Raw genomic sequence first — 12,877 nt, forward strand, 5'->3', positions numbered from 1 at the left:
GCTTCATTCAAGATTTGAACCCATGACCTCCAGGATCACCCCTAAACACATACACCACACACCAGTTGATTGACAGTTGAGAGATGGGACCAAAGAGCCAAATCTCAACCCCCGCAAGCACAACTAGGCGAGTACACAGTACCGTGACAATCGGTGATACGGTGGTCATGGTACTGTGTATGTTTAGGGGTGATCCTGGATGTCATGGATTCGAATCCTGGCCAGGTCTACAATACTATATAAATAAATAATACAGATTATTTATTTATCTATATCTGTTTATATACTGTATGCATAAACATGTATAGCATATTTATCAGATTAACAGGCATCTAATCATTTTTGTAAAAAAACCTAGATATTTTTCAATGAAATCATAAATAAAACCAGTGTTGAATGTAATGAAAAGCCAATTTTTGGGTGAACCCTGGTAGCTCCCTGAAGCTACCATCTTCAATGTGGGTGCCATCAGTAGTGGAATTCTCTGGCTTACTGGGGAGCCAGAATCTGGTCCCCCCTCACAGGCACAAGGAGCTGTGGCATTTATATATCAAGTTATTAATTTTTTACCACTGCCAAGGGAAGCACACAACAGTCATGGAAACAAAACAACCTATAGCTGGCTGCATTTGATACCTGCAGACTCGAAAACAGCCTTATACCTCTCCAAACTATATAAACAAAATGCGACCAGTGACCACTCGTTCGACCCACTCTCTCCTTCGTTTGGGGAAAGGGGAAGACAGGCTATGGCTCACAGGCTGCATCACCATCAGGACAATGAATGATGCAAAGGCCTAACTCCCTGGGAAGAGGGAGGGTGTCAAGGAGCCACTGGGCCAATGAGCAGGCACCAGGTAGGTGCTTGCCTACCTGGTGCATTTTCTGCCTGAGACATAGGAAATCCATGACACAGCCCAATTTCTGATGGGCACGCCAACAATCTGCCAAAACTGACGATGGCAGGGAAGGAACCCGTGCAAGAAGTTGAAGGGCTCTAAAAACCCAAGGACGAGCAGGACAAACAAGAAAGTATGAAGGGGGCTCAAAAGAGAGGGCCCCAAAAAACTGAAAACACTTGCAATCTTGTGCCACTTAAGCAAGCGGGTCTGGCAAATACATGCCGGGATTTGAGAGAAAACAGAGGATCGTCCACTAGCCAAGAAAAGACTGGAACCCCACAATGCACCCAATGGGGAGGGGGGAACGGGCTAAACCTGAGTTCAAAAGAGGCCGGGTTCAATGGTTAGATAACTGGGTGAATGTAGGTATGTGAAAAGCCCATATGACCCCTCTAAATGGGGAAACCAATGAGGAAGGAAACCTCCAAAATGATGCCACATGGGTAGCTGAAGGCAAACCCAGGTGGGATCTGCACTTAAATCCAACCCATAGGAGGAGGAAGGGTATAAAAATCAAACTCCCTACAACCTAAGGCCCTCCACAGAAGATGCTAGGAACCAAGAATTGTCAAAGGGGTCCCATGGCCCCCAATTCTAACTCTCCCTATGCCCTGGAAACTGCAGTGGAGGGTCCTGGGGGGCAAAGTCATCATCTGTGCCCAGGACCCAGGAAAGACTGACAGAATCCAAGCAAGAAGCTTCGAGAGAAGGGGCAGGCTGGTTTGAAAGCCCAGAAGCCTCAGCGGGACTGAAAGATTCAACGATCTCTGTGTTCGAATTAGAAGAGGCAACCCCAGAAATCAACCAAGCCTCATCCCAAAATAAGGAAGGGTATACTTTCCTACTAGGAAAGGAGGAGAGGAGCGAACAATGCCCGACAGGGAAGGAAGAGGTGGTGTAGACGAGTCAAGGCTGAGTTGACTAACACCTCCAGTTCTAGGTCCCTAAAAACAACAGGGTAGCTCTGGGGCATCTAAACAGGAGCACAATGCTGTAATCCAGAGAACCTACGATGAAGAGCAGTCACTGCCTGGTACGACTGATCAAATCAGGAAAGCTAGTATGAAGAGTAACATGACAGGAGCACTTATCACAGGGTCTAAGGTGTCACGAACCAACAAGCAGCATGATGAGGCAGTATAATGACTGGTATATAAAGTCCAGCATTTATTTTTATTAATCCTTGAACAGCCGGTATAGAAAAACCAGCGTTGAATGTAATGAAACACCAGTTTCTGGGTGAGGCCCAGAGGCTCCCTGAAGCTATCTTACTGATTAAGTGGCATACTACTTGGGTTTCCTCAGTTGCAGGGTTCGTGTATGCCTACCGGGGACCATAAGCCAGAACCTGGTCACCCTCAGAGAGGCGCAGGGAACACCTTACATTTAAAGTTTGTCATCTTATCATCGACCAGGGAAGCACCAAAAAAGGTAGGTGTATGAAAACAGACTACTGCCTGGCTGAAAAATGTGACCTATGATCTCAAATAATCAAAAGAATTCCCACAAAGAAAACAAACATGACAAACATGCAAAACTTCGTCCAACTAACCGCTTGCTCGTTAGATGGGGGCGGGGGGTTAGTAAGGGCTTCCCCCTGGGCTGGCCCCTCGCCAGTGTCAGAAAAACCAGACATATATTAAGGAGGAACCACCAGCGAGGTACCTCACCTATCCGAACTTGCAGAGATAGGTGGAGCAGTGGAAAAACACATGGGTTCGGACACCAAGCAAGCAACACCTGAAACCAAGGCTGGGCCAGTCACCATTGGGCTAGAAGAAGCACTCATCCTCTGTAAGCTCTTGCTCCCTGTCTGGAGCAAGAGCCGGACTGGGGAAAATAAGTACAGGAACCCTCATCTCGACCTGTCCTAGCCAAAAAAGCGTCCACAGTGAGGCCTTGCAGTCAGAGAACAGTGCCATGTACAAAGGAAGGCGCCAAGGCCAAGTTGATGTAAAGGGATCCACATCTGGGTATCCACACGTCTGGCAAAGCCAAAGAAAGGACACGGTGTTGACCGTCAACTTCGTGGAAAGGGAATGATGCAAGACAGGCTGGCTGTCAGGACATCGGACACCCTCTGAATGTGACAAGCGTGGAGAGCTAAACCCTGAAAACACAGCAGAGTAACTACCTGAAGTGACCCGCTTGAAAGAGGCACACACCAAAGGGACCCCCAGGTTGAAACAACAAACCTTGGGGAAACAATCCGAATAGAGCCGGATCCTCGAGAAGTCCAAACCCGCCTCAGCGTCTACCAAAGTGCCGTAAACTCCTATACGGCGCTGTACTGGGAGTAACCCAATGTCCCTAGCTGGACGAGTGAGTAATGGGGGGTGAACAAAGCCCCCAACGGAGTGCCAAGGCATTGGTGAGAACACCGAGCAAGGTAAGAGGAAGGTGCCACGGCACCAAACACCGAAGAAGAAGCATGTGATGCAACAATCAGCGCAGGGGCATAGGACGACGACTCGGCGATCACAAGTGGCAAAAAACCAGCGTTGAATGTAATGAAACGCCATTTTCTGGGTGAGCCCTGGAGGCTCCCTGGAGCTAATGTATGTTATATTAGACCAGGACATTACCTAAGGAGTTCAGACCTACCAGAGACCAGCGCCAGAACCTGGCCCCTTCAGAGAGGTTTCAAGGAGGAATGGCCCTGGAAAACCCCCTTGTGGTTCGGCTTTTCCTTATCTGCCATCGACCGGGGTTAGGCACCCAGAAAGGTAGGCATAACAAAACAAACCCCACATGGTAAAAAACTAAAACAAAAAACCGAACAGAGGTAGAAACTCCCTACAATCCCAACGAAACGAGCAAACAAGCAAACATCACACTTTACTGCCGCGCCAATCGTAGGCGCAGCCCTCCAAGCCCCAAGAGGAGGGGGGAGTCCCGGAATTACCGCGCCGGCTGCCTAGCTTCAGTTCGAAAGCCTAAGCTTCAACCAACGCAAAAAAAACGCCGACCGGTGGGAGGGAGGGTTGCCAGGGAGCCTCCAGGGCTCACTCAGAAAATGGCGTTTCATTACATTCAACGCTGGTTTTCTGTGGGGAGCCCCTACGGCTCCCTGGAGCTTCATACCCAAAGAGAAGGAAAAGAAAGGGCCAACCCGGAAGGCAGCCGCCACAAACTCTGCAACGCAAAGCCGAGACAACAGGTCGCAACCAGCGACCCAAGGCAACAAGAACGCACAGGAGCAGACGCGCATACAGAATGGGCGGCCAAGAACCTGTGCGACCCTCAATTCCTTGCACCAAAAATGAGCCCTAGACGTCGCCAACACAGCAGCAAAGCTGCAAATGTCCGAACAGCACGGGCGCAAGGACAGACCACAGGCTAGGAAAACTTAAAAAACTCTGCGGACGACCTGGGAGACCCGAGCCCTGAAACAAGGAACGAGGGGAACTGGATCAACCCAAAGCGCATCCCCCAGACACCGGTACGCAGGTAACGGCAAAAAGCGCAACCGGACAACACAGGACGCACCCCGGCCGAACCAATCAAGCATCAATAACCCAAAAAACCCTCCGGAAAGCAACCGTCTCGACTGTCGCTAGAAAGACGGAGAAAGACTGCAAACGTACAAACCTACCACCAGTACCAAAGAGCAGAAACCTGAACCGAAGGGGCTACCACAAACTGAGAAGAATGATAAGAAGACACCCTGATCAAGGACCAGGACGGCTCAGGCGAATTATGACCAGGCCGGAGGTGAAACAAAACACGAGAAAGCGTACGAAATGGGGCAGATGTGACGTTCACCCCTAACGCAAGCCATAGCGCCTCCGCCAGCGCTGCACAAAACGAGGCGACAGTAAGAAACATCAAATAACTGTAGTCCTGAAAAACCCCAGAAAGGAGAAGACAACCCGATGCAAAAGAGAAAACAACCTACAAAGAGTAAGAAAAAAGTACATAGAAACACCAGGAACGTCATACTGTCGTCGAGATGAAGCTCGCAGGTGGGACACCGTCAACAAAGCCACCTGATCACCACAGAGATGGTGATACCCGCGTCAAAATACCAGACAGTGAAGATCCGAGGAGAAGGCTAAACCAGGACCGGTCCGACCTGCCGAAAGAGGCGGAGCCGCGGAAAAAGCGCCCCAGGTTCGGACACCTATCAAGCAGCATCTGAAATTAAAGCTGGGCCGGCCACCAAGGGACCATAAGGACTACTCTCGTGGGAATGGTCTCCAACCGAGCCAGAACCCGAAGCAACAGCTGGACCGGGAGAAGAGGAACAGGTACCCCCACCTCGACCAGTCCTGCCAAAATGAATCCACCGTGTACGCCTCACAGGCGGGAAAGGGCGCCACATAGAATGGGCGACGCCTAAACCACGCCGACTCGAAGACGTCCATGGCCAGGAGTCCATACGTCCGGCAGAGCCAACGAAACGAGTCGGCGACGACTGGCCAATCCGCGAACAGAGGAATGAACAGAGGAATGAACCGAGTCAGCTGTCCACCAGGATGCAGGACACACCCCGGACATGAACCTCACGGTTAGCAAAACCCTGAGAATCCAGCAAACGAGCCACTCTAATGGGCCAACCCCAAAGGTCAAACACCTAAGAGAAACCCCGTGGTTCCGGCAAAGAACCGCCAGAGAACAGTCCGAATGGAGCTGAATGGGAGAGCACCGAGTGACCCAAACCCTCCAAAGCGCAAACCAGACAGCTACGAACCGTGCTGTGAGCCCGATGGACAGGACAGACCCCACCATCCCCGGCCAACCTGGTGAGCACTGGTCACAAAGCCCCAGCCGAGAGATGACCCGTCTGTGAACACATCGAGCGAAGGCTCTGGGAGGTGCCAAGGCACGGAACCCCGAAAACCCCAAAGAGGAAGCTGATGACGCAGCACCAACACAAGATCCCCGAAGGAACGAACCCAACGATTGCAAGAGAGGCGGAAAGGGAGTCTCCGAAGGAACCAAGATGCTGAAGCCAAACCCGACCCTACGGGCAGACCAGCACGTCGAAGTTCAGACTCCCACACAACTGCTCGAGCAACTGCCAAGCAACCCGGGACCCCCTCATGAACAGCAGAAGGTGGGACTACAGTCGCAGCAACACTTCTGGAGGGAAAGACAAAGAAGCGGCCCAAGAGCACCAAACAAGACCCAGCCAGGTCCAAACCTGGGACGGAAACAGATGAAACGGCCTCCAAATCACCAGGAAAACAAACCCGGTGATCTGGAAAGAACCACACCCCTGGCGAGCAGACAGGCGGACCGACTGGGAGCTCACACCAGCCAGTCGTCGAGGTAGGCCAGACACTGAATCCCAAGCAGACTCAGACAGGACACCAAGATCCCGTTAAGATGCGTAAATACGCCAAGTGCCAATTACAAAATAGGGAAGGCAACAAAAGCGGTGGCAGTCCCGGAAAACTGGAGAGGAATGTGCTAAGAATTGACCTGGAGGTCCAGGGCCACCATCCAGGCACCCAGCCCCAACAGAAGCCTGGACAGGAGACAACAGTCCTCCGATGAGGGCATAGAATCCAGGGCGCAGACTGAAGAAGTCCAGAAGAACCGCAGATTCAACAGGCCCATGTCTGCATAGAGCAGACGGGAACCCCATAAGGATGGGGCGGATCGACCACGTCCAACGCACCCACTAAGATGACATGATGAAGCGCAGGGGAAGAAGCCCACCCCGCCAGCCCTTAACCCCCCAAAGGGGGAGGAGCCATCCACCGCCGCCACCAGAGGCCGGAAGACAACCAAAAGCGCCCACTAACTGCGGGGCCATGCGAGAGCCAACAGAGCAAGCTGCTTCCCCAGCGCCCCATCAACAGAGAAGGACCAGATCCCCTTCCAAAAGAAAAAGTATACATACACATATATACATATATATTATGTATATACACATACACACAAGGTATGTTACACACCTATATTGTTTGATAGAAATGAAGAAGACAGAAATTCTTTTTTTTACAAAGTGACAGGGACTGGAAAGCTTGTGAAATGGTACATAAAAACAAAGCAACAAGATCAGTAGTGGAAGGGGGAGTAAAGAGCAAAGGAAAAGGGAACATGTTCCTGAAAATTGTATATACCAACATAGATGGAGTGAGGTCAAAAACTTTGGAGTTGCAAGATATAATCCAGCTTAGGGTCCCAGATATTGTTGCATTATCAGAGACGAAACTTGAAGGAAATATAATAAATGAAGTCATATTCCTAAGAGGCTACTCAGTTTGGAGACGTGACAGGAAAACTAGGAAGGGAGGAGGAGTGGCTGTACTGGTGAAAAAACACCTGAAGGTAAAAGAGTTAATATTTGAAAACCCTCGAGATATTGACATAATGGCATTGCAGGTCTGGAATCAGGATGATAAGCTGATAATTGTAAATACCTACAGCCCACCAGCAAGCAACACATGGACAAAGGAAGAACTGGATGACAAACGAGAGGGCCTCATAATGGTCATGAGAGATATTATTGTACAAGCAGATAAAGATAAATCACGACTGTTGATACAGGGGGACTTCAACTTTAAAGCAATAGACTGGGAGGCCTATGAAGCAAGAACGGAGGACTTTTGGACATGTAGATTTGTGAACCTCATTCTGGAGACATTCTTGTATCAACACATAAAGCAAGCCACAAGAATGAGGGAAGGAGATGTACCGTCAGTACTGGATCTAGTATTCACCAGGAAAGAAGAAGAGATTTTTGACATCCAGTACCTTCCTCCCTTGGGAAAGAGTGATCACGTCCTGTTAGACATTAAATATGCTTTAAGATATCATCTAGAAGAAAATGGGGACATTGAAACAGTTGATAAATTCGATTTAAGGAGAGGCAACTATGGGGAACTTCGAAATTTTTTTAATGAGTGTAATTGGACAGAATTGTTGCTAGGCAGGGAAGTAAATGAAATGTATGCCAAATTTTTAAAACTATACGAGGAAGGCACACAAACATTCATACCAAAACAGAGATGCAGGGCCAGAAAACAGGATTGGTTCGACAGAAATTGTGAGAGGGCAAGAGACCAAAAGACACAAAAATGGAATCAGTATAGGAAGAGGCCAAACCCCCAAACATACCAGCGATACAAAGATGCGAGAAACAACTATACAGCAGTAAGGAGAGAGGCAGAAAGAAATTTTGAAAAAGGGATAGCAGATAAATGTAAAACAGAACCGGGCCTATTCTACAAATTCATAAACAACAAATTGCAGGTAAAGGATAATATCCAGAGGTTGAAAATGGGAAACAGATTCACGGAAAATGAAAAGGAAATGTGTGAAACATTAAATGAAAAGTTCCAAAGTGTGTTTGTACAAAATGAAATCTTCAGAGAACCAGACACAATAAGAATTCCAGAGAACAACATAGAGCGGATAGAGGTGTCTAGAGATGAAGTGGAAAATATGCTAAAGGAGCTCGGGAAGAACAAAGCAGCTGGCCCAGATGGCGTTTCACCATGGGTTCTGAGAGAATGTGCATCTGAGCTCAGCATTCCACTTCACCTGATCTTTCAGGCATCCCTGTGTACAGGAATCGTAGCAGACGTGTGGAAACAGGCTAACATAGTTCCAATCTACAAAAGCGCCAGCAGGGAAGACCCCCTCAATTATAGACCTGTATCATTGACAAGTGTAATAGTGAAAGTATTGGAAAAGCTAATCAAAACTAAATGGGTAGAACACCTGGAGAGAAATTATATAATATCAGACAGACAGTATGGTTTTCGATCTGGAAGATCCTGTGTATCGAATTTACTCAGTTTCTATGATCGAGCCACAGAGATATTACAGGAAAGAGATGGTTGGGTTGACTGCATCTATCTGGACCTAAAAAAGGCTTTCGACAGAGTTCCACATAAGAGGTTGTTCTGGAAACTGGAAAATATTGGAGGGGTGACAGGTAAGCTTCTATCATGGATGAAAAATTTTCTGACTGATAGAAAAATGAGGGCAGTAATCAGAGGCAATGTATCGGAATGGAGAAATGTCACAAGTGAAGTACCACAGGGTTCAGTTCTTGCACCAGTGATGTTTATTGTGTACATAAATGATCTACCAGTTGGTATACAGAATTATATGAACATGTTTGCTGATGATGCTAAGATAATAGGAAGGATAAGAAATTTAGATGATTGTCATGCCCTTCAAGAAAACCTGGACAAAATAAGTATATGGAGCACCACCTGGCAAATGGAATTTAATGTTAATAAATGTCATGTTATGGAATGTGGAATAGGAGAACATAGACCCCATACAACCTATATATCATGTGAGAAATCTTTAAAGAATTCTGATAAAGAAAGAGATCTAGGGGTGGTTCTAGATAGAAAACTATCACCTGAGGACCACATAAAGAATATTGTGCAAGGAGCCTATGCGATGCTTTCTAACTTCAGAATTGCATTTAAATACATGGATGGCGATATACTAAAGAAATTGTTCATGACTTTTGTTAGGCCAAAGCTAGAATATGCAGCGGTTGTGTGGTGCCCATATCTTAAGAAGCACATCAACAAACTGGAAAAGGTGCAAAGACATGCTACGAAGTTGCTCCCAGAACTGAAGGGCAAGAGCTACGAGGAGAGGTTGGAAGCATTAAACATGCCAAAACTAGAAGACAGAAGAAAAAGAGGTGATATGATCACTACATACAAAATAGTAACAGGAATTGATAAAATCGACAGGGAAGACTTCCTGAGACCTGGAACTTCAAGAACAAGAGGTCATAGATTTAAACTAGCTAAACACAGATGCCGAAGAAATATAAGAAAATTCACCTTCGCAAATAGAGTGGTAGACGGTTGGAACAAGTTAAGTGAGAAGGTGGTGGAGGCCAAGACCGTCAGTAGTTTCAAAGCGTTATATGACAAAGAGTGCTGGGAAGACGGGACACCACAAGCGTAGCTCTCATCCTGTAACTACACTTAGGTAATTACACATGTGCACACATACACAGTGTACACATGTACATGTGTACACACACACATACACGTGAAAAGAAAATTACAAGCTGCCAGCCAGTGGTCAGAGAGCACCACGCCGGCCAGGCGAAGAAGGCACAAAACTGCATCAAAAGGCCCACCTCGACAACAAAACCCCAAAGTCCCAGCACGACCACAACATGTGCCAAGACCCAAAAAAATCAGTCTGCAAGCCAGGAAGACCCCGGAACCTCAGAAGGCAGAACCGGGTCACACAAGAGGAAACAAAGCCCTGTGAACCTACAAAGGGGGCCCAGGAGGAAGAAACCTCTGAAACGAAACCAAAGAACCCATAGGAACCCGGAATCGAATCAGGGGGAGCCCAAAACCACCACATTTGCCGGCAGAGATACACCACAGAAAGGCAAAGCATAGCCCCCGGACAGAACCCCCAGAGAAATGGTCAAAATATACCGAAAACCAAGGGACAAGGTGTGGGAGCAAGCATAATAGACAGGGACACTGAGACCAAACCCAAGGGCCCAGACTCAAAACGGAAAAACCTGGTGTAAAATCAATACTCAAATGTTCCCAGAGGAACAGGAAACGGGAAGAAAACACCAGAAAAGCAAAGAAATGACAACAGGATAACAGAATAAAACCCCTGAAAAAGGGGAATAACTCACCCAAGACGCTCGCTCGCACACCCCAGGCGCATGTAAACAAACCGCAACGCCGCCCTGGTGGCCACGCCGGGAAACCGGCAGAAGAAAATGGCCAACAGAACAGAGGGCTGTGGCCGACGCAAAAGATACGAAAACATGCCAGCAAAAATGGGAAGCAAGCAGACTGGATGGGCGAAAAACTCTGCCCAGAAGCAGAAAACCCAGGCAGGGGGCAAACCGCCCCAGAACTGCTAGCAGGCATCACCCACAGCCCCGGGAACCCCCAACAGAGGCCCTGGGGCAGAGCCGTCCTCCAAGCCCTCCGCCCTTAAAGAAAAGGAAGAGTTCATGGGAAAGGCAGCAAGAAAGGGCCGCTGGTAAGACCCAGAAGCTTAGGCAGGAGGAACAGGCTCGAAAACCTCTGTCCCCAACCCGAACGGGGCAGCCCCCGAAAACCGCCCGAGTCTTGGTCCCAACTAAACCCCTCCCCGACCCCGAATCCCGCAGACGGTCCGGAGATGGGAACAGGGAGGGAAAGGGGCGAACAGCACCTAACCAAAACGGGGCAGCCCCTGGGCATCCGAGTGGGAAACCAACCGAGCATGTTGCAGCAACCTAACCTATCTTGCAACACGGATGCCGCCTGTACTCTGAACAGTAATAACATCAGGGGAGTACTGGAGAACAAGCAGAGAATCTCTATCGCAAGACTCCGGGTCAAAGTGTCAGTGACCCAACAGGCAACATGACGGAGGTAAAAGTGGCGACTGTCACCCGGAGACAAGGGCAAAGCACCAACGATCCTGTACAAGAGGGGTTGGAACCTGGAAGACACATTCAATGGTCCACCGAGCCCAGACAGGGGTTTCCATGGCCCGTAGGCTGACTGCTACGGGAAGCCCGTGCAAGGTGTTGCTAACCGGTTAAGAAACCCAAAAATAACAAGAGGTTAGAGGATAGCACTGTAAACCCCTGCGACGTGTACAATCACAGGGGCCTAGCAGAGGGCCACCAAACACTACCAGTGGAACTATAGCCACACTAGGCAGGCCCCCACCAGGCACATGAAAATAAAAACAAAAGATAACCCCCGCAAAAGTACACCGTCTCCAGAGGCAACAGGAACCAGTTGCCGCTTAGGTGGCAGGTCGCGCAACACCTTGACGCCCTAACCAGCACAATACCAGTCCCTACCTAGGGCCAAACAAGGGCCCCAAGGGCGAGGCAAATGCCGAGCAGCAAGAACCTCTACGAGAATGGTTCCTGAACGCCCCAGGGAAGATAACCCTGTCATGCAAGGGCAGTACTCACAGGGCGCTTAGGAAAGGAAGCCCCTAAGCGCATGCAGCCCTGGCACTGATGAGGTACTCCTGGCCACCGCACAACACAACACACGACAGTGAACGCCACACAAGGCAAACACCGCCTAGGAAACTGAGGCCAGAGAAGCGTCTATCCCGGTTGACATTAGCTTACGAACTGAAGCTAGGCAGGCGGTGCGGTAGGTCCGGGGCTCCCCCCTACCCCTCTCGGGGCAGGGAGGGCTGCGCGGACGATCGGTGCGGCAGTAAAGTGTGATGTTTGCTTGTTTGCTTGTTTCCTTGGGATTGTAGGGAGTTTCTACCTCTGTTCGGTTTTTTGTTTTAGTTTTTTACCATGTGGGGTTTGTTTTGTTATGCCTACCTTTCAGGGTGCCTAACCCCGGTCGATGGCAGATAAGGAAAACCCCAACCACAAGGGGGTTTTCCAGGGCCATTGCTCCCTGAAACCTCTCGGAAAGGGCTAGGTTCTGGCGCTAGTCCCTGGTAGGTTTGAATGCCTTAGGTAATGTCCCGGTCTAATACATTAGCCCGATAAGCTCCAGAGAGCTGTAGGGGCTCCCCACAGAAAAACTACGAAAAATCAGAGACATTGAAATATTTAGGTAATTATCTCTTTGTGGCCACTCCTGCCTGACAGCTGGCGAGCAACAGACCGTCTGGGACGCACGTTGAGTCAGCGCCTGTTTTTTGCCAGACTTCCCCACCCTATAGCGGGCAATATATGCCACTTACGATTTTTTTATTATTTTTCCCATGATCAGAGAACACAGGTTTAGAAAATATTTTTTTTTTTTTGGCATGCGCCTGTGGGTGACAAATGCTAAATAGCCCGGAGCCACACAAGGGTTAAACAAATATAGTTTTATTTATGAATTATGCACAGTTGGCATCTGCGAGCAGGTGCTGACGGACTCGTCTGGGTTGCCTAGCTTCGACCCCGTTAGTAGCTCCCTCCTACATAGCCTGCTTTTTTTTTTTTTAATTTTGCCCCGAGAGGCGAGTTATTGAGGGAGAGAGGCAGTGATGGGGGGTAGGCATTAAGGGAGGGCTGGGAGGCAGTGATTGCAGGGATG

General features: G+C 48.9%; 1 protein-coding gene across 3 annotated transcripts in view; it reads right to left on the reverse strand.

The window, feature by feature from the left end:
• Window positions 1–12,877, reverse strand: part of LOC123768902 (uncharacterized) — a 76,948-nt gene that overhangs the window by 3,067 nt on the left and 61,004 nt on the right. The gene's annotated exons all lie outside the window — the stretch shown is intronic.

Source organism: Procambarus clarkii, chromosome 64 (assembly GCF_040958095.1).
Source record: "Procambarus clarkii isolate CNS0578487 chromosome 64, FALCON_Pclarkii_2.0, whole genome shotgun sequence".
Taxonomy (NCBI): Eukaryota; Metazoa; Arthropoda; class Malacostraca; order Decapoda; family Cambaridae; genus Procambarus; species Procambarus clarkii.